The sequence below is a fragment of the Etheostoma spectabile genome, unplaced genomic scaffold (assembly GCF_008692095.1).
Source record: "Etheostoma spectabile isolate EspeVRDwgs_2016 unplaced genomic scaffold, UIUC_Espe_1.0 scaffold00018246, whole genome shotgun sequence".
Taxonomy (NCBI): domain Eukaryota; kingdom Metazoa; phylum Chordata; class Actinopteri; order Perciformes; family Percidae; genus Etheostoma; species Etheostoma spectabile.
Genome location: NW_022604175.1, coordinates 99,729 through 117,451, shown reverse-complemented (window position 1 = coordinate 117,451; position 17,723 = coordinate 99,729). Strand labels below are relative to the sequence as shown.

Here is a 17,723-nt window from a genome sequence, read left to right as displayed (position 1 = left end):
GACGGATCCAGGAACGTAAACCGTTAACTATGAGGCTAGAAGTTGAGGTTCAGTTAATTCAATTCAATTCATTCATTTTTTTATACTGCGCCAAATCACAACAAGTTTCTAACTGTGCTTTTCATAAAAGAGCAGGTCCAGACCATACTCTGTGATTATTTACAGAAACCCAACAATTCCCACCAAGAGCAAACACTAGGAAGCCAATGCAGAGAAGCTTAAACAGGAGAGATGAGATTTCTTTTCCTGGTTCCAGTCAGAACATGTGCTGCAGCATTCTGGATCAGCTGAAGAGTCTTCATGGACTTTTTCGAGCACCCTGATGATAAGAATTGGAGTAATCCAGCTTAGAAGTAACAAGTGCATTGACTATTTTTTCTGCATCATTTTTAACGGCGTATTGCTGAGTTCCTGAATGTGATTACTACTGCACTGTGGAAACTTCGGTAGGCCTGGCCACGATTTAACAACAGGGAGATTTTTCAGTGACGGTCTTGAGAGTTTAACCGTACGAAGTCATACAAACAAAGAAATGTGTTTCCGCCCCGTTTCGAACAGGGACCTTTCGCGTGTGAGGCGAACGTGATAACCACTACACTACGGAAACTGACGAAAGTGGTCTTTCTGCATGTTCATGCGGAAATATACCATTTATATTTTACTGCAAATGTTTACAATGCTGTTAGACATGTTAATTTTTGACACATAGCAATTTTAAACTGGATTCAGTCACAGATGCTTTGTCATGGATTTGAATGCCAGCGAATATGTAGTAAACTTAAATATATCCACATGTATTGACTGTGGCCTGAATGCTGGAATAGCGCCACCTATTTCTTGATGTGCCAAATATTAAGCTTAGGCATTCCTCGTTAGTATAATGGACAGTATCTCCGCCTGTCACGCGGAAGATCGGGGTTCGATTCCCCGACGGGAGAATTTTCTACCAGCCGCTAACCAATGTTACAAGGCCTCGAGGAAGTCCCGGCAAACGCGTTGGACTACTCTAGAGGGGAATTGGGCCTTGGCTCAGGCTGTGTTCAGCATGGGAGGAGAACTCCTGATCCTGAATGGGAATCTTGTGAAGTGATGGAAAGAGCACATCACAAGGCCCAGCAGGAGGTGGGAGAGTGTCAAGTCTGGGCACCTTATAATTCCTTTCCTGTTCTTTGAAGGTTATGTGGTTCTGTTGGCTTCATCAAGCAGTGATCTACAGCGCCCACTGGGGCAGACTGATGCCCAATGTCAAGCAAATGGGATGAAAGTCAGCCCCTCCAAATCTGAAAGCGCAGGATTGCTCCCATTGGGTTGGGAGTCAGTTGCTGTCCCAAGCGAAGAAGTTCTTGTATCTCAAAGGCATGTTTTTAAATAGTGCAACTTGTTCCAACACAAAGACTACAATCCTAATGAAACTTTGGATGACCGCCTCCGCCTGTCACACGGAATACTGGGGTTTCATTTCCCGATGGGAGTTTTATCTACCAGCTGCTAATTATTTCTCAAGGCTACATCGACACTACTACATCTGCCAGAGTAGTTTGGATACGAGATCTAACCATAGCAAAAGATATGCATTTGTTAAGAAAGTATTAGAGTGAATATACTCCAAGAAAGACAAAGGTTTTACAAAAGGATTGAGGATGATCCTGCTATTGAAGATATGTTTTCAGTGACGATATGATCACCTACCTCAGGATCTGGGAACGTAGGCAGACAGCAGGAATGTAAGACGGATCCAGGAACGTAAACCGTTAACTATGAGGCTAGGAAGTTGAGGTTCAGGTAATTCAATTCAATTCAATTCAATTTACTTTTATACTGCGCCAAATCACAACAAGAGTTATCTAACTGTGCTTTTCATAAAAGAGCAGGTCCAGACCATACTCTGTGATTTTATTTACAGAAACCCAACAATTCCCACCAAGAGCAACACTAGGAAGCCAATGCAGAGAAGCTTAAACAGGAGAGATGAGATTTCTTTTCCTGGTTCCAGTCAGAACATGTGCTGCAGCATTCTGGATCAGCTGAAGAGTCTTCATGGACTTTTTCGAGCAGCCTGATGATAAAGAATTGGAGTAATCCAGCTTAGAAGTAACAAGTGCATTGACTATTTTTTCTGCATCATTTTTAAACGGCGTATTGCTGAGTTCCTGAATGTGATTACTACTGCACTGTGGAAACTTCGGTAGGCCTGGCCACGATTTAACAACAGGGAGATTTTTCAGTGACGGTCTTGAGAGTTTAACCGTACGAAGTCAATACAAACAAAGAAATGTGTTTCCGCCCTGTTTCGAACAGGGGACCTTTCGCGTGTGAGGCGAACGTGATAACCACTACACTACGGAAACTGATGAAAGTGGTCTTTCTGCATGTTCATGCGGAAATATACCATTTATATTTTACTGCAAATGTTTACAATGCTGTTAGACATGTTAATTTTTGACACATAGCGATTTTAAACTGGATTCAGTCACAGATGCTTTGTCATGGATTTGAATGCCAGCGAATATGTAGTAAACTTAAATATATCCACATGTATTGACTGTGGCCTGAATGCTGGAATAGCGCCACCTATTTCTTGATGTGCCAAATATTAAGCTTAGGCATTCCTCGTTAGTATAATGGACAGTATCTCCGCCTGTCACGCGGAAGATCGGGGTTCGATTCCCCGACGGGGAGAATTTTCTACCAGCCGCTAACCAATGTTACAAGGCCTCGAGGAAGTCCCGGCAAACGCGTTGGACTACTCTAGAGGGGAAATTGGGCCTTGGCTCAGGCTGTGTTCAGCATGGGAGGAGAACTCCTGATCCTGAATGGGAATCTTGTGAAGTGATGGAAAGAGCACATCACAAGGCCCAGCAGGAGGTGGGAGAGTGTCAAGTCTGGGCACCTTATAATTCCTTTCCTGTTCTTTGAAGGTTATGTGGTTCTGTTGGCTTCATCAAGCAGTGATCTACAGCGCCCACTGGGGCAGACTGATGCCCAATGTCAAGCAAATGGGATGAAAGTCAGCCCCTCCAAATCTGAAAGCGCAGGATTGCTCCCATTGGGTTGGGAGTCAGTTGCTGTCCCAAGCGAAGAAGTTCTTGTATCTCAAAGGCATGTTTTTAAATAGTGCAACTTGTTCCAACACAAAGACTACAATCCTAATGAAACTTTGGATGACCGCCTCCGCCTGTCACACGGAATACTGGGGTTTCATTTCCCGATGGGGAGTTTTATCTACCAGCTGCTAATTATTTCTCAAGGCTACATCGACACTACTACATCTGCCAGAGTAGTTTGGATACGAGATCTAACCATAGCAAAAGATATGCATTTGTTAAGAAAGTATTAGAGTGAATATACTCCAAGAAAGACAAAGGTTTTACAAAAGGATTGAGGATGATCCTGCTATTGAAGATATGTTTTCAGTGACGATATGATCACCTACCTCAGGATCTGGGAACGTAGGCAGACAGCAGGAATGTAAGACGGATCCAGGAACGTAAACCGTTAACTATGAGGCTAGGAAGTTGAGGTTCAGGTAATTCAAATTCAATTCAATTCAATTTTACTTATACTGCGCCAAATCACAACAAGAGTTATCTAACTGTGCTTTTCATAAAAGAGCAGGTCCAGACCATACTCTGTGATTTTATTTACAGAAACCCAACAATTCCCACCAAGAGCAAACACTAGGAAGCCAATGCAGAGAAGCTTAAACAGGAGAGATGAGATTTCTTTTCCTGGTTCCAGTCAGAACATGTGCTGCAGCATTCTGGATCAGCTGAAGAGTCTTCATGGACTTTTTCGAGCAGCCTGATGATAAAGAATTGGAGTAATCCAGCTTAGAAGTAACAAGTGCATTGACTATTTTTTCTGCATCATTTTTAAACGGCGTATTGCTGAGTTCCTGAATGTGATTACTACTGCACTGTGGAAACTTCGGTAGGCCTGGCCACGATTTAACAACAGGGAGATTTTTCAGTGACGGTCTTGAGAGTTTAACCGTACGAAGTCAATACAAACAAAGAAATGTGTTTCCGCCCTGTTTCGAACAGGGGACCTTTCGCGTGTGAGGCGAACGTGATAACCACTACACTACGGAAACTGACGAAAGTGGTCTTTCTGCATGTTCATGCGGAAATATACCATTTATATTTTACTGCAAATGTTTACAATGCTGTTAGACATGTTAATTTTTGACACATAGCGATTTTAAACTGGATTCAGTCACAGATGCTTTGTCATGGATTTGAATGCCAGCGAATATGTAGTAAACTTAAATATATCCACATGTATTGACTGTGGCCTGAATGCTGGAATAGCGCCACCTATTTCTTGATGTGCCAAATATGAAGCTTAGGCATTCCTCGTTAGTATAATGGACAGTATCTCCGCCTGTCACGCGGAAGATCGGGGTTCGATTCCCCGACGGGGAGAATTTTCTACCAGCCGCTAACCAATGTTACAAGGCCTCGAGGAAGTCCCGGCAAACGCGTTGGACTACTCTAGAGGGGAAATTGGGCCTTGGCTCAGGCTGTGTTCAGCATGGGAGGAGAACTCCTGATCCTGAATGGGAATCTTGTGAAGTGATGGAAAGAGCACATCACAAGGCCCAGCAGGAGGTGGGAGAGTGTCAAGTCTGGGCACCTTATAATTCCTTTCCTGTTCTTTGAAGGTTATGTGGTTCTGTTGGCTTCATCAAGCAGTGATCTACAGCGCCCACTGGGGCAGACTGATGCCCAATGTCAAGCAAATGGGATGAAAGTCAGCCCCTCCAAATCTGAAAGCGCAGGATTGCTCCCATTGGGTTGGGAGTCAGTTGCTGTCCCAAGCGAAGAAGTTCTTGTATCTCAAAGGCATGTTTTTAAATAGTGCAACTTGTTCCAACACAAAGACTACAATCCTAATGAAACTTTGGATGACCGCCTCCGCCTGTCACACGGAATACTGGGGTTTCATTTCCCGATGGGGAGTTTTATCTACCAGCTGCTAATTATTTCTCAAGGCTACATCGACACTACTACATCTGCCAGAGTAGTTTGGATACGAGATCTAACCATAGCAAAAGATATGCATTTGTTAAGAAAGTATTAGAGTGAATATACTCCAAGAAAGACAAAGGTTTTACAAAAGGATTGAGGATGATCCTGCTATTGAAGATATGTTTTCAGTGACGATATGATCACCTACCTCAGGATCTGGGAACGTAGGCAGACAGCAGGAATGTAAGACGGATCCAGGAACGTAAACCGTTAACTATGAGGCTAGGAAGTTGAGGTTCAGGTAATTCAATTCAATTCAATTCAATTTTACTTATACTGCGCCAAATCACAACAAGAGTTATCTAACTGTGCTTTTCATAAAAGAGCAGGTCCAGACCATACTCTGTGATTTTATTTACAGAAACCCAACAATTCCCACCAAGAGCAAACACTAGGAAGCCAATGCAGAGAAGCTTAAACAGGAGAGATGAGATTTCTTTTCCTGGTTCCAGTCAGAACATGTGCTGCAGCATTCTGGATCAGCTGAAGAGTCTTCATGGACTTTTTCGAGCAGCCTGATGATAAAGAATTGGAGTAATCCAGCTTAGAAGTAACAAGTGCATTGACTATTTTTTCTGCATCATTTTTAAACGGCGTATTGCTGAGTTCCTGAATGTGATTACTACTGCACTGTGGAAACTTCGGTAGGCCTGGCCACGATTTAACAACAGGGAGATTTTTCAGTGACGGTCTTGAGAGTTTAACCGTACGAAGTCAATACAAACAAAGAAATGTGTTTCCGCCCTGTTTCGAACAGGGGACCTTTCGCGTGTGAGGCGAACGTGATAACCACTACACTACGGAAACTGACGAAAGTGGTCTTTCTGCATGTTCATGCGGAAATATACCATTTATATTTTACTGCAAATGTTTACAATGCTGTTAGACATGTTAATTTTTGACACATAGTATTTTAAACTGGATTCAGTCACAGATGCTTTGTCATGGATTTGAATGCCAGCGAATATGTAGTAAACTTAAATATATCCACATGTATTGACTGTGGCCTGAATGCTGGAATAGCGCCACCTATTTCTTGATGTGCCAAATATGAAGCTTAGGCATTCCTCGTTAGTATAATGGACAGTATCTCCGCCTGTCACGCGGAAGATCGGGGTTCGATTCCCCGACGGGGAGAATTTTCTACCAGCCGCTAACCAATGTTACAAGGCCTCGAGGAAGTCCCGGCAAACGCGTTGGACTACTCTAGAGGGGAAATTGGGCCTTGGCTCAGGCTGTGTTCAGCATGGGAGGAGAACTCCTGATCCTGAATGGGAATCTTGTGAAGTGATGGAAAGAGCACATCACAAGGCCCAGCAGGAGGTGGGAGAGTGTCAAGTCTGGGCACCTTATAATTCCTTTCCTGTTCTTTGAAGGTTATGTGGTTCTGTTGGCTTCATCAAGCAGTGATCTACAGCGCCCACTGGGGCAGACTGATGCCCAATGTCAAGCAAATGGGATGAAAGTCAGCCCCTCCAAATCTGAAAGCGCAGGATTGCTCCCATTGGGTTGGGAGTCAGTTGCTGTCCCAAGCGAAGAAGTTCTTGTATCTCAAAGGCATGTTTTTAAATAGTGCAACTTGTTCCAACACAAAGACTACAATCCTAATGAAACTTTGGATGACCGCCTCCGCCTGTCACACGGAATACTGGGGTTTCATTTCCCGATGGGGAGTTTTATCTACCAGCTGCTAATTATTTCTCAAGGCTACATCGACACTACTACATCTGCCAGAGTAGTTTGGATACGAGATCTAACCATAGCAAAAGATATGCATTTGTTAAGAAAGTATTAGAGTGAATATACTCCAAGAAAGACAAAGGTTTTACAAAAGGATTGAGGATGATCCTGCTATTGAAGATATGTTTTCAGTGACGATATGATCACCTACCTCAGGATCTGGGAACGTAGGCAGACAGCAGGAATGTAAGACGGATCCAGGAACGTAAACCGTTAACTATGAGGCTAGGAAGTTGAGGTTCAGGTAATTCAATTCAATTCAATTCAATTTTACTTATACTGCGCCAAATCACAACAAGAGTTATCTAACTGTGCTTTTCATAAAAGAGCAGGTCCAGACCATACTCTGTGATTTTATTTACAGAAACCCAACAATTCCCACCAAGAGCAAACACTAGGAAGCCAATGCAGAGAAGCTTAAACAGGAGAGATGAGATTTCTTTTCCTGGTTCCAGTCAGAACATGTGCTGCAGCATTCTGGATCAGCTGAAGAGTCTTCATGGACTTTTTCGAGCAGCCTGATGATAAAGAATTGGAGTAATCCAGCTTAGAAGTAACAAGTGCATTGACTATTTTTTCTGCATCATTTTTAAACGGCGTATTGCTGAGTTCCTGAATGTGATTACTACTGCACTGTGGAAACTTCGGTAGGCCTGGCCACGATTTAACAACAGGGAGATTTTTCAGTGACGGTCTTGAGAGTTTAACCGTACGAAGTCAATACAAACAAAGAAATGTGTTTCCGCCCTGTTTCGAACAGGGGACCTTTCGCGTGTGAGGCGAACGTGATAACCACTACACTACGGAAACTGACGAAAGTGGTCTTTCTGCATGTTCATGCGGAAATATACCATTTATATTTTACTGCAAATGTTTACAATGCTGTTAGACATGTTAATTTTTGACACATAGCAATTTTAAACTGGATTCAGTCACAGATGCTTTGTCATGGATTTGAATGCCAGCGAATATGTAGTAAACTTAAATATATCCACATGTATTGACTGTGGCCTGAATGCTGGAATAGCGCCACCTATTTCTTGATGTGCCAAATATGAAGCTTAGGCATTCCTCGTTAGTATAATGGACAGTATCTCCGCCTGTCACGCGGAAGATCGGGGTTCGATTCCCCGACGGGGAGAATTTTCTACCAGCCGCTAACCAATGTTACAAGGCCTCGAGGAAGTCCCGGCAAACGCGTTGGACTACTCTAGAGGGGAAATTGGGCCTTGGCTCAGGCTGTGTTCAGCATGGGAGGAGAACTCCTGATCCTGAATGGGAATCTTGTGAAGTGATGGAAAGAGCACATCACAAGGCCCAGCAGGAGGTGGGAGAGTGTCAAGTCTGGGCACCTTATAATTCCTTTCCTGTTCTTTGAAGGTTATGTGGTTCTGTTGGCTTCATCAAGCAGTGATCTACAGCGCCCACTGGGGCAGACTGATGCCCAATGTCAAGCAAATGGGATGAAAGTCAGCCCCTCCAAATCTGAAAGCGCAGGATTGCTCCCATTGGGTTGGGAGTCAGTTGCTGTCCCAAGCGAAGAAGTTCTTGTATCTCAAAGGCATGTTTTTAAATAGTGCAACTTGTTCCAACACAAAGACTACAATCCTAATGAAACTTTGGATGACCGCCTCCGCCTGTCACACGGAATACTGGGGTTTCATTTCCCGATGGGGAGTTTTATCTACCAGCTGCTAATTATTTCTCAAGGCTACATCGACACTACTACATCTGCCAGAGTAGTTTGGATACGAGATCTAACCATAGCAAAAGATATGCATTTGTTAAGAAAGTATTAGAGTGAATATACTCCAAGAAAGACAAAGGTTTTACAAAAGGATTGAGGATGATCCTGCTATTGAAGATATGTTTTCAGTGACGATATGATCACCTACCTCAGGATCTGGGAACGTAGGCAGACAGCAGGAATGTAAGACGGATCCAGGAACGTAAACCGTTAACTATGAGGCTAGGAAGTTGAGGTTCAGGTAATTCAATTCAATTCAATTCAATTTTACTTATACTGCGCCAAATCACAACAAGAGTTATCTAACTGTGCTTTTCATAAAAGAGCAGGTCCAGACCATACTCTGTGATTTTATTTACAGAAACCCAACAATTCCCACCAAGAGCAAACACTAGGAAGCCAATGCAGAGAAGCTTAAACAGGAGAGATGAGATTTCTTTTCCTGGTTCCAGTCAGAACATGTGCTGCAGCATTCTGGATCAGCTGAAGAGTCTTCATGGACTTTTTCGAGCAGCCTGATGATAAAGAATTGGAGTAATCCAGCTTAGAAGTAACAAGTGCATTGACTATTTTTTCTGCATCATTTTTAAACGGCGTATTGCTGAGTTCCTGAATGTGATTACTACTGCACTGTGGAAACTTCGGTAGGCCTGGCCACGATTTAACAACAGGGAGATTTTTCAGTGACGGTCTTGAGAGTTTAACCGTACGAAGTCAATACAAACAAAGAAATGTGTTTCCGCCCTGTTTCGAACAGGGGACCTTTCGCGTGTGAGGCGAACGTGATAACCACTACACTACGGAAACTGACGAAAGTGGTCTTTCTGCATGTTCATGCGGAAATATACCATTTATATTTTACTGCAAATGTTTACAATGCTGTTAGACATGTTAATTTTTGACACATAGCGATTTTAAACTGGATTCAGTCACAGATGCTTTGTCATGGATTTGAATGCCAGCGAATATGTAGTAAACTTAAATATATCCACATGTATTGACTGTGGCCTGAATGCTGGAATAGCGCCACCTATTTCTTGATGTGCCAAATATGAAGCTTAGGCATTCCTCGTTAGTATAATGGACAGTATCTCCGCCTGTCACGCGGAAGATCGGGGTTCGATTCCCCGACGGGGAGAATTTTCTACCAGCCGCTAACCAATGTTACAAGGCCTCGAGGAAGTCCCGGCAAACGCGTTGGACTACTCTAGAGGGGAAATTGGGCCTTGGCTCAGGCTGTGTTCAGCATGGGAGGAGAACTCCTGATCCTGAATGGGAATCTTGTGAAGTGATGGAAAGAGCACATCACAAGGCCCAGCAGGAGGTGGGAGAGTGTCAAGTCTGGGCACCTTATAATTCCTTTCCTGTTCTTTGAAGGTTATGTGGTTCTGTTGGCTTCATCAAGCAGTGATCTACAGCGCCCACTGGGGCAGACTGATGCCCAATGTCAAGCAAATGGGATGAAAGTCAGCCCCTCCAAATCTGAAAGCGCAGGATTGCTCCCATTGGGTTGGGAGTCAGTTGCTGTCCCAAGCGAAGAAGTTCTTGTATCTCAAAGGCATGTTTTTAAATAGTGCAACTTGTTCCAACACAAAGACTACAATCCTAATGAAACTTTGGATGACCGCCTCCGCCTGTCACACGGAATACTGGGGTTTCATTTCCCGATGGGGAGTTTTATCTACCAGCTGCTAATTATTTCTCAAGGCTACATCGACACTACTACATCTGCCAGAGTAGTTTGGATACGAGATCTAACCATAGCAAAAGATATGCATTTGTTAAGAAAGTATTAGAGTGAATATACTCCAAGAAAGACAAAGGTTTTACAAAAGGATTGAGGATGATCCTGCTATTGAAGATATGTTTTCAGTGACGATATGATCACCTACCTCAGGATCTGGGAACGTAGGCAGACAGCAGGAATGTAAGACGGATCCAGGAACGTAAACCGTTAACTATGAGGCTAGGAAGTTGAGGTTCAGGTAATTCAATTCAATTCAATTCAATTTTACTTATACTGCGCCAAATCACAACAAGAGTTATCTAACTGTGCTTTTCATAAAAGAGCAGGTCCAGACCATACTCTGTGATTTTATTTACAGAAACCCAACAATTCCCACCAAGAGCAAACACTAGGAAGCCAATGCAGAGAAGCTTAAACAGGAGAGATGAGATTTCTTTTCCTGGTTCCAGTCAGAACATGTGCTGCAGCATTCTGGATCAGCTGAAGAGTCTTCATGGACTTTTTCGAGCAGCCTGATGATAAAGAATTGGAGTAATCCAGCTTAGAAGTAACAAGTGCATTGACTATTTTTTCTGCATCATTTTTAAACGGCGTATTGCTGAGTTCCTGAATGTGATTACTACTGCACTGTGGAAACTTCGGTAGGCCTGGCCACGATTTAACAACAGGGAGATTTTTCAGTGACGGTCTTGAGAGTTTAACCGTACGAAGTCAATACAAACAAAGAAATGTGTTTCCGCCCTGTTTCGAACAGGGGACCTTTCGCGTGTGAGGCGAACGTGATAACCACTACACTACGGAAACTGATGAAAGTGGTCTTTCTGCATGTTCATGCGGAAATATACCATTTATATTTTACTGCAAATGTTTACAATGCTGTTAGACATGTTAATTTTTGACACATAGCGATTTTAAACTGGATTCAGTCACAGATGCTTTGTCATGGATTTGAATGCCAGCGAATATGTAGTAAACTTAAATATATCCACATGTATTGACTGTGGCCTGAATGCTGGAATAGCGCCACCTATTTCTTGATGTGCCAAATATGAAGCTTAGGCATTCCTCGTTAGTATAATGGACAGTATCTCCGCCTGTCACGCGGAAGATCGGGGTTCGATTCCCCGACGGGGAGAATTTTCTACCAGCCGCTAACCAATGTTACAAGGCCTCGAGGAAGTCCCGGCAAACGCGTTGGACTACTCTAGAGGGGAAATTGGGCCTTGGCTCAGGCTGTGTTCAGCATGGGAGGAGAACTCCTGATCCTGAATGGGAATCTTGTGAAGTGATGGAAAGAGCACATCACAAGGCCCAGCAGGAGGTGGGAGAGTGTCAAGTCTGGGCACCTTATAATTCCTTTCCTGTTCTTTGAAGGTTATGTGGTTCTGTTGGCTTCATCAAGCAGTGATCTACAGCGCCCACTGGGGCAGACTGATGCCCAATGTCAAGCAAATGGGATGAAAGTCAGCCCCTCCAAATCTGAAAGCGCAGGATTGCTCCCATTGGGTTGGGAGTCAGTTGCTGTCCCAAGCGAAGAAGTTCTTGTATCTCAAAGGCATGTTTTTAAATAGTGCAACTTGTTCCAACACAAAGACTACAATCCTAATGAAACTTTGGATGACCGCCTCCGCCTGTCACACGGAATACTGGGGTTTCATTTCCCGATGGGGAGTTTTATCTACCAGCTGCTAATTATTTCTCAAGGCTACATCGACACTACTACATCTGCCAGAGTAGTTTGGATACGAGATCTAACCATAGCAAAAGATATGCATTTGTTAAGAAAGTATTAGAGTGAATATACTCCAAGAAAGACAAAGGTTTTACAAAAGGATTGAGGATGATCCTGCTATTGAAGATATGTTTTCAGTGACGATATGATCACCTACCTCAGGATCTGGGAACGTAGGCAGACAGCAGGAATGTAAGACGGATCCAGGAACGTAAACCGTTAACTATGAGGCTAGGAAGTTGAGGTTCAGGTAATTCAATTCAATTCAATTCAATTTTACTTATACTGCGCCAAATCACAACAAGAGTTATCTAACTGTGCTTTTCATAAAAGAGCAGGTCCAGACCATACTCTGTGATTTTATTTACAGAAACCCAACAATTCCCACCAAGAGCAAACACTAGGAAGCCAATGCAGAGAAGCTTAAACAGGAGAGATGAGATTTCTTTTCCTGGTTCCAGTCAGAACATGTGCTGCAGCATTCTGGATCAGCTGAAGAGTCTTCATGGACTTTTTCGAGCAGCCTGATGATAAAGAATTGGAGTAATCCAGCTTAGAAGTAACAAGTGCATTGACTATTTTTTCTGCATCATTTTTAAACGGCGTATTGCTGAGTTCCTGAATGTGATTACTACTGCACTGTGGAAACTTCGGTAGGCCTGGCCACGATTTAACAACAGGGAGATTTTTCAGTGACGGTCTTGAGAGTTTAACCGTACGAAGTCAATACAAACAAAGAAATGTGTTTCCGCCCTGTTTCGAACAGGGGACCTTTCGCGTGTGAGGCGAACGTGATAACCACTACACTACGGAAACTGACGAAAGTGGTCTTTCTGCATGTTCATGCGGAAATATACCATTTATATTTTACTGCAAATGTTTACAATGCTGTTAGACATGTTAATTTTTGACACATAGCGATTTTAAACTGGATTCAGTCACAGATGCTTTGTCATGGATTTGAATGCCAGCGAATATGTAGTAAACTTAAATATATCCACATGTATTGACTGTGGCCTGAATGCTGGAATAGCGCCACCTATTTCTTGATGTGCCAAATATGAAGCTTAGGCATTCCTCGTTAGTATAATGGACAGTATCTCCGCCTGTCACGCGGAAGATCGGGGTTCGATTCCCCGACGGGGAGAATTTTCTACCAGCCGCTAACCAATGTTACAAGGCCTCGAGGAAGTCCCGGCAAACGCGTTGGACTACTCTAGAGGGGAAATTGGGCCTTGGCTCAGGCTGTGTTCAGCATGGGAGGAGAACTCCTGATCCTGAATGGGAATCTTGTGAAGTGATGGAAAGAGCACATCACAAGGCCCAGCAGGAGGTGGGAGAGTGTCAAGTCTGGGCACCTTATAATTCCTTTCCTGTTCTTTGAAGGTTATGTGGTTCTGTTGGCTTCATCAAGCAGTGATCTACAGCGCCCACTGGGGCAGACTGATGCCCAATGTCAAGCAAATGGGATGAAAGTCAGCCCCTCCAAATCTGAAAGCGCAGGATTGCTCCCATTGGGTTGGGAGTCAGTTGCTGTCCCAAGCGAAGAAGTTCTTGTATCTCAAAGGCATGTTTTTAAATAGTGCAACTTGTTCCAACACAAAGACTACAATCCTAATGAAACTTTGGATGACCGCCTCCGCCTGTCACACGGAATACTGGGGTTTCATTTCCCGATGGGGAGTTTTATCTACCAGCTGCTAATTATTTCTCAAGGCTACATCGACACTACTACATCTGCCAGAGTAGTTTGGATACGAGATCTAACCATAGCAAAAGATATGCATTTGTTAAGAAAGTATTAGAGTGAATATACTCCAAGAAAGACAAAGGTTTTACAAAAGGATTGAGGATGATCCTGCTATTGAAGATATGTTTTCAGTGACGATATGATCACCTACCTCAGGATCTGGGAACGTAGGCAGACAGCAGGAATGTAAGACGGATCCAGGAACGTAAACCGTTAACTATGAGGCTAGGAAGTTGAGGTTCAGGTAATTCAATTCAATTCAATTCAATTTTACTTATACTGCGCCAAATCACAACAAGAGTTATCTAACTGTGCTTTTCATAAAAGAGCAGGTCCAGACCATACTCTGTGATTTTATTTACAGAAACCCAACAATTCCCACCAAGAGCAAACACTAGGAAGCCAATGCAGAGAAGCTTAAACAGGAGAGATGAGATTTCTTTTCCTGGTTCCAGTCAGAACATGTGCTGCAGCATTCTGGATCAGCTGAAGAGTCTTCATGGACTTTTTCGAGCAGCCTGATGATAAAGAATTGGAGTAATCCAGCTTAGAAGTAACAAGTGCATTGACTATTTTTTCTGCATCATTTTTAAACGGCGTATTGCTGAGTTCCTGAATGTGATTACTACTGCACTGTGGAAACTTCGGTAGGCCTGGCCACGATTTAACAACAGGGAGATTTTTCAGTGACGGTCTTGAGAGTTTAACCGTACGAAGTCAATACAAACAAAGAAATGTGTTTCCGCCCTGTTTCGAACAGGGGACCTTTCGCGTGTGAGGCGAACGTGATAACCACTACACTACGGAAACTGATGAAAGTGGTCTTTCTGCATGTTCATGCGGAAATATACCATTTATATTTTACTGCAAATGTTTACAATGCTGTTAGACATGTTAATTTTTGACACATAGCGATTTTAAACTGGATTCAGTCACAGATGCTTTGTCATGGATTTGAATGCCAGCGAATATGTAGTAAACTTAAATATATCCACATGTATTGACTGTGGCCTGAATGCTGGAATAGCGCCACCTATTTCTTGATGTGCCAAATATGAAGCTTAGGCATTCCTCGTTAGTATAATGGACAGTATCTCCGCCTGTCACGCGGAAGATCGGGGTTCGATTCCCCGACGGGGAGAATTTTCTACCAGCCGCTAACCAATGTTACAAGGCCTCGAGGAAGTCCCGGCAAACGCGTTGGACTACTCTAGAGGGGAAATTGGGCCTTGGCTCAGGCTGTGTTCAGCATGGGAGGAGAACTCCTGATCCTGAATGGGAATCTTGTGAAGTGATGGAAAGAGCACATCACAAGGCCCAGCAGGAGGTGGGAGAGTGTCAAGTCTGGGCACCTTATAATTCCTTTCCTGTTCTTTGAAGGTTATGTGGTTCTGTTGGCTTCATCAAGCAGTGATCTACAGCGCCCACTGGGGCAGACTGATGCCCAATGTCAAGCAAATGGGATGAAAGTCAGCCCCTCCAAATCTGAAAGCGCAGGATTGCTCCCATTGGGTTGGGAGTCAGTTGCTGTCCCAAGCGAAGAAGTTCTTGTATCTCAAAGGCATGTTTTTAAATAGTGCAACTTGTTCCAACACAAAGACTACAATCCTAATGAAACTTTGGATGACCGCCTCCGCCTGTCACACGGAATACTGGGGTTTCATTTCCCGATGGGGAGTTTTATCTACCAGCTGCTAATTATTTCTCAAGGCTACATCGACACTACTACATCTGCCAGAGTAGTTTGGATACGAGATCTAACCATAGCAAAAGATATGCATTTGTTAAGAAAGTATTAGAGTGAATATACTCCAAGAAAGACAAAGGTTTTACAAAAGGATTGAGGATGATCCTGCTATTGAAGATATGTTTTCAGTGACGATATGATCACCTACCTCAGGATCTGGGAACGTAGGCAGACAGCAGGAATGTAAGACGGATCCAGGAACGTAAACCGTTAACTATGAGGCTAGGAAGTTGAGGTTCAGGTAATTCAATTCAATTCAATTCAATTTTACTTATACTGCGCCAAATCACAACAAGAGTTATCTAACTGTGCTTTTCATAAAAGAGCAGGTCCAGACCATACTCTGTGATTTTATTTACAGAAACCCAACAATTCCCACCAAGAGCAAACACTAGGAAGCCAATGCAGAGAAGCTTAAACAGGAGAGATGAGATTTCTTTTCCTGGTTCCAGTCAGAACATGTGCTGCAGCATTCTGGATCAGCTGAAGAGTCTTCATGGACTTTTTCGAGCAGCCTGATGATAAAGAATTGGAGTAATCCAGCTTAGAAGTAACAAGTGCATTGACTATTTTTTCTGCATCATTTTTAAACGGCGTATTGCTGAGTTCCTGAATGTGATTACTACTGCACTGTGGAAACTTCGGTAGGCCTGGCCACGATTTAACAACAGGGAGATTTTTCAGTGACGGTCTTGAGAGTTTAACCGTACGAAGTCAATACAAACAAAGAAATGTGTTTCCGCCCTGTTTCGAACAGGGGACCTTTCGCGTGTGAGGCGAACGTGATAACCACTACACTACGGAAACTGACGAAAGTGGTCTTTCTGCATGTTCATGCGGAAATATACCATTTATATTTTACTGCAAATGTTTACAATGCTGTTAGACATGTTAATTTTTGACACATAGCAATTTTAAACTGGATTCAGTCACAGATGCTTTGTCATGGATTTGAATGCCAGCGAATATGTAGTAAACTTAAATATATCCACATGTATTGACTGTGGCCTGAATGCTGGAATAGCGCCACCTATTTCTTGATGTGCCAAATATGAAGCTTAGGCATTCCTCGTTAGTATAATGGACAGTATCTCCGCCTGTCACGCGGAAGATCGGGGTTCGATTCCCCGACGGGGAGAATTTTCTACCAGCCGCTAACCAATGTTACAAGGCCTCGAGGAAGTCCCGGCAAACGCGTTGGACTACTCTAGAGGGGAAATTGGGCCTTGGCTCAGGCTGTGTTCAGCATGGGAGGAGAACTCCTGATCCTGAATGGGAATCTTGTGAAGTGATGGAAAGAGCACATCACAAGGCCCAGCAGGAGGTGGGAGAGTGTCAAGTCTGGGCACCTTATAATTCCTTTCCTGTTCTTTGAAGGTTATGTGGTTCTGTTGGCTTCATCAAGCAGTGATCTACAGCGCCCACTGGGGCAGACTGATGCCCAATGTCAAGCAAATGGGATGAAAGTCAGCCCCTCCAAATCTGAAAGCGCAGGATTGCTCCCATTGGGTTGGGAGTCAGTTGCTGTCCCAAGCGAAGAAGTTCTTGTATCTCAAAGGCATGTTTTTAAATAGTGCAACTTGTTCCAACACAAAGACTACAATCCTAATGAAACTTTGGATGACCGCCTCCGCCTGTCACACGGAATACTGGGGTTTCATTTCCCGATGGGGAGTTTTATCTACCAGCTGCTAATTATTTCTCAAGGCTACATCGACACTACTACATCTGCCAGAGTAGTTTGGATACGAGATCTAACCATAGCAAAAGATATGCATTTGTTAAGAAAGTATTAGAGTGAATATACTCCAAGAAAGACAAAGGTTTTACAAAAGGATTGAGGATGATCCTGCTATTGAAGATATGTTTTCAGTGACGATATGATCACCTACCTCAGGATCTGGGAACGTAGGCAGACAGCAGGAATGTAAGACGGATCCAGGAACGTAAACCGTTAACTATGAGGCTAGGAAGTTGAGGTTCAGGTAATTCAATTCAATTCAATTCAATTTTACTTATACTGCGCCAAATCACAACAAGAGTTATCTAACTGTGCTTTTCATAAAAGAGCAGGTCCAGACCATACTCTGTGATTTTATTTACAGAAACCCAACAATTCCCACCAAGAGCAAACACTAGGAAGCCAATGCAGAGAAGCTTAAACAGGAGAGATGAGATTTCTTTTCCTGGTTCCAGTCAGAACATGTGCTGCAGCATTCTGGATCAGCTG

At 43.3% G+C, this 17,723-nt stretch overlaps 19 non-coding genes across 19 annotated transcripts; 9 read left to right on the top strand and 10 right to left on the bottom strand.

Annotated features, from left to right (window-relative positions):
• Positions 1-535: 535 nt before the first annotated feature.
• trnav-cac (transfer RNA valine (anticodon CAC)) lies at positions 536-607 on the bottom strand. Its single transcript has one exon. It is a non-coding gene; the product is annotated as a tRNA-Val (tRNA).
• Positions 608-2,275: 1,668 nt separating this feature from the next.
• Positions 2,276-2,348, bottom strand: trnav-cac (transfer RNA valine (anticodon CAC)). The gene has a single exon. It is a non-coding gene; the product is annotated as a tRNA-Val (tRNA).
• Positions 2,349-2,607: 259 nt separating this feature from the next.
• trnad-guc (transfer RNA aspartic acid (anticodon GUC)) lies at positions 2,608-2,679 on the top strand. Its single transcript has one exon. It is a non-coding gene; the product is annotated as a tRNA-Asp (tRNA).
• A 1,341-nt stretch (positions 2,680-4,020) lies between these two features.
• trnav-cac (transfer RNA valine (anticodon CAC)) lies at positions 4,021-4,093 on the bottom strand. Its single transcript has one exon. It is a non-coding gene; the product is annotated as a tRNA-Val (tRNA).
• A 259-nt stretch (positions 4,094-4,352) lies between these two features.
• On the top strand, positions 4,353-4,424 carry trnad-guc (transfer RNA aspartic acid (anticodon GUC)). The gene has a single exon. It is a non-coding gene; the product is annotated as a tRNA-Asp (tRNA).
• Positions 4,425-5,764: 1,340 nt separating this feature from the next.
• trnav-cac (transfer RNA valine (anticodon CAC)) lies at positions 5,765-5,837 on the bottom strand. Its single transcript has one exon. It is a non-coding gene; the product is annotated as a tRNA-Val (tRNA).
• Positions 5,838-6,095: 258 nt separating this feature from the next.
• On the top strand, positions 6,096-6,167 carry trnad-guc (transfer RNA aspartic acid (anticodon GUC)). Its single transcript has one exon. It is a non-coding gene; the product is annotated as a tRNA-Asp (tRNA).
• Positions 6,168-7,507: 1,340 nt separating this feature from the next.
• Positions 7,508-7,580, bottom strand: trnav-cac (transfer RNA valine (anticodon CAC)). Its single transcript has one exon. It is a non-coding gene; the product is annotated as a tRNA-Val (tRNA).
• A 259-nt stretch (positions 7,581-7,839) lies between these two features.
• Positions 7,840-7,911, top strand: trnad-guc (transfer RNA aspartic acid (anticodon GUC)). Its single transcript has one exon. It is a non-coding gene; the product is annotated as a tRNA-Asp (tRNA).
• Positions 7,912-9,251: 1,340 nt separating this feature from the next.
• On the bottom strand, positions 9,252-9,324 carry trnav-cac (transfer RNA valine (anticodon CAC)). The gene has a single exon. It is a non-coding gene; the product is annotated as a tRNA-Val (tRNA).
• A 259-nt stretch (positions 9,325-9,583) lies between these two features.
• On the top strand, positions 9,584-9,655 carry trnad-guc (transfer RNA aspartic acid (anticodon GUC)). Its single transcript has one exon. It is a non-coding gene; the product is annotated as a tRNA-Asp (tRNA).
• A 1,340-nt stretch (positions 9,656-10,995) lies between these two features.
• trnav-cac (transfer RNA valine (anticodon CAC)) lies at positions 10,996-11,068 on the bottom strand. Its single transcript has one exon. It is a non-coding gene; the product is annotated as a tRNA-Val (tRNA).
• A 259-nt stretch (positions 11,069-11,327) lies between these two features.
• On the top strand, positions 11,328-11,399 carry trnad-guc (transfer RNA aspartic acid (anticodon GUC)). Its single transcript has one exon. It is a non-coding gene; the product is annotated as a tRNA-Asp (tRNA).
• A 1,340-nt stretch (positions 11,400-12,739) lies between these two features.
• On the bottom strand, positions 12,740-12,812 carry trnav-cac (transfer RNA valine (anticodon CAC)). The gene has a single exon. It is a non-coding gene; the product is annotated as a tRNA-Val (tRNA).
• A 259-nt stretch (positions 12,813-13,071) lies between these two features.
• On the top strand, positions 13,072-13,143 carry trnad-guc (transfer RNA aspartic acid (anticodon GUC)). The gene has a single exon. It is a non-coding gene; the product is annotated as a tRNA-Asp (tRNA).
• Positions 13,144-14,483: 1,340 nt separating this feature from the next.
• Positions 14,484-14,556, bottom strand: trnav-cac (transfer RNA valine (anticodon CAC)). Its single transcript has one exon. It is a non-coding gene; the product is annotated as a tRNA-Val (tRNA).
• A 259-nt stretch (positions 14,557-14,815) lies between these two features.
• On the top strand, positions 14,816-14,887 carry trnad-guc (transfer RNA aspartic acid (anticodon GUC)). Its single transcript has one exon. It is a non-coding gene; the product is annotated as a tRNA-Asp (tRNA).
• Positions 14,888-16,227: 1,340 nt separating this feature from the next.
• Positions 16,228-16,300, bottom strand: trnav-cac (transfer RNA valine (anticodon CAC)). The gene has a single exon. It is a non-coding gene; the product is annotated as a tRNA-Val (tRNA).
• A 259-nt stretch (positions 16,301-16,559) lies between these two features.
• Positions 16,560-16,631, top strand: trnad-guc (transfer RNA aspartic acid (anticodon GUC)). The gene has a single exon. It is a non-coding gene; the product is annotated as a tRNA-Asp (tRNA).
• Positions 16,632-17,723: the final 1,092 nt, after the last annotated feature.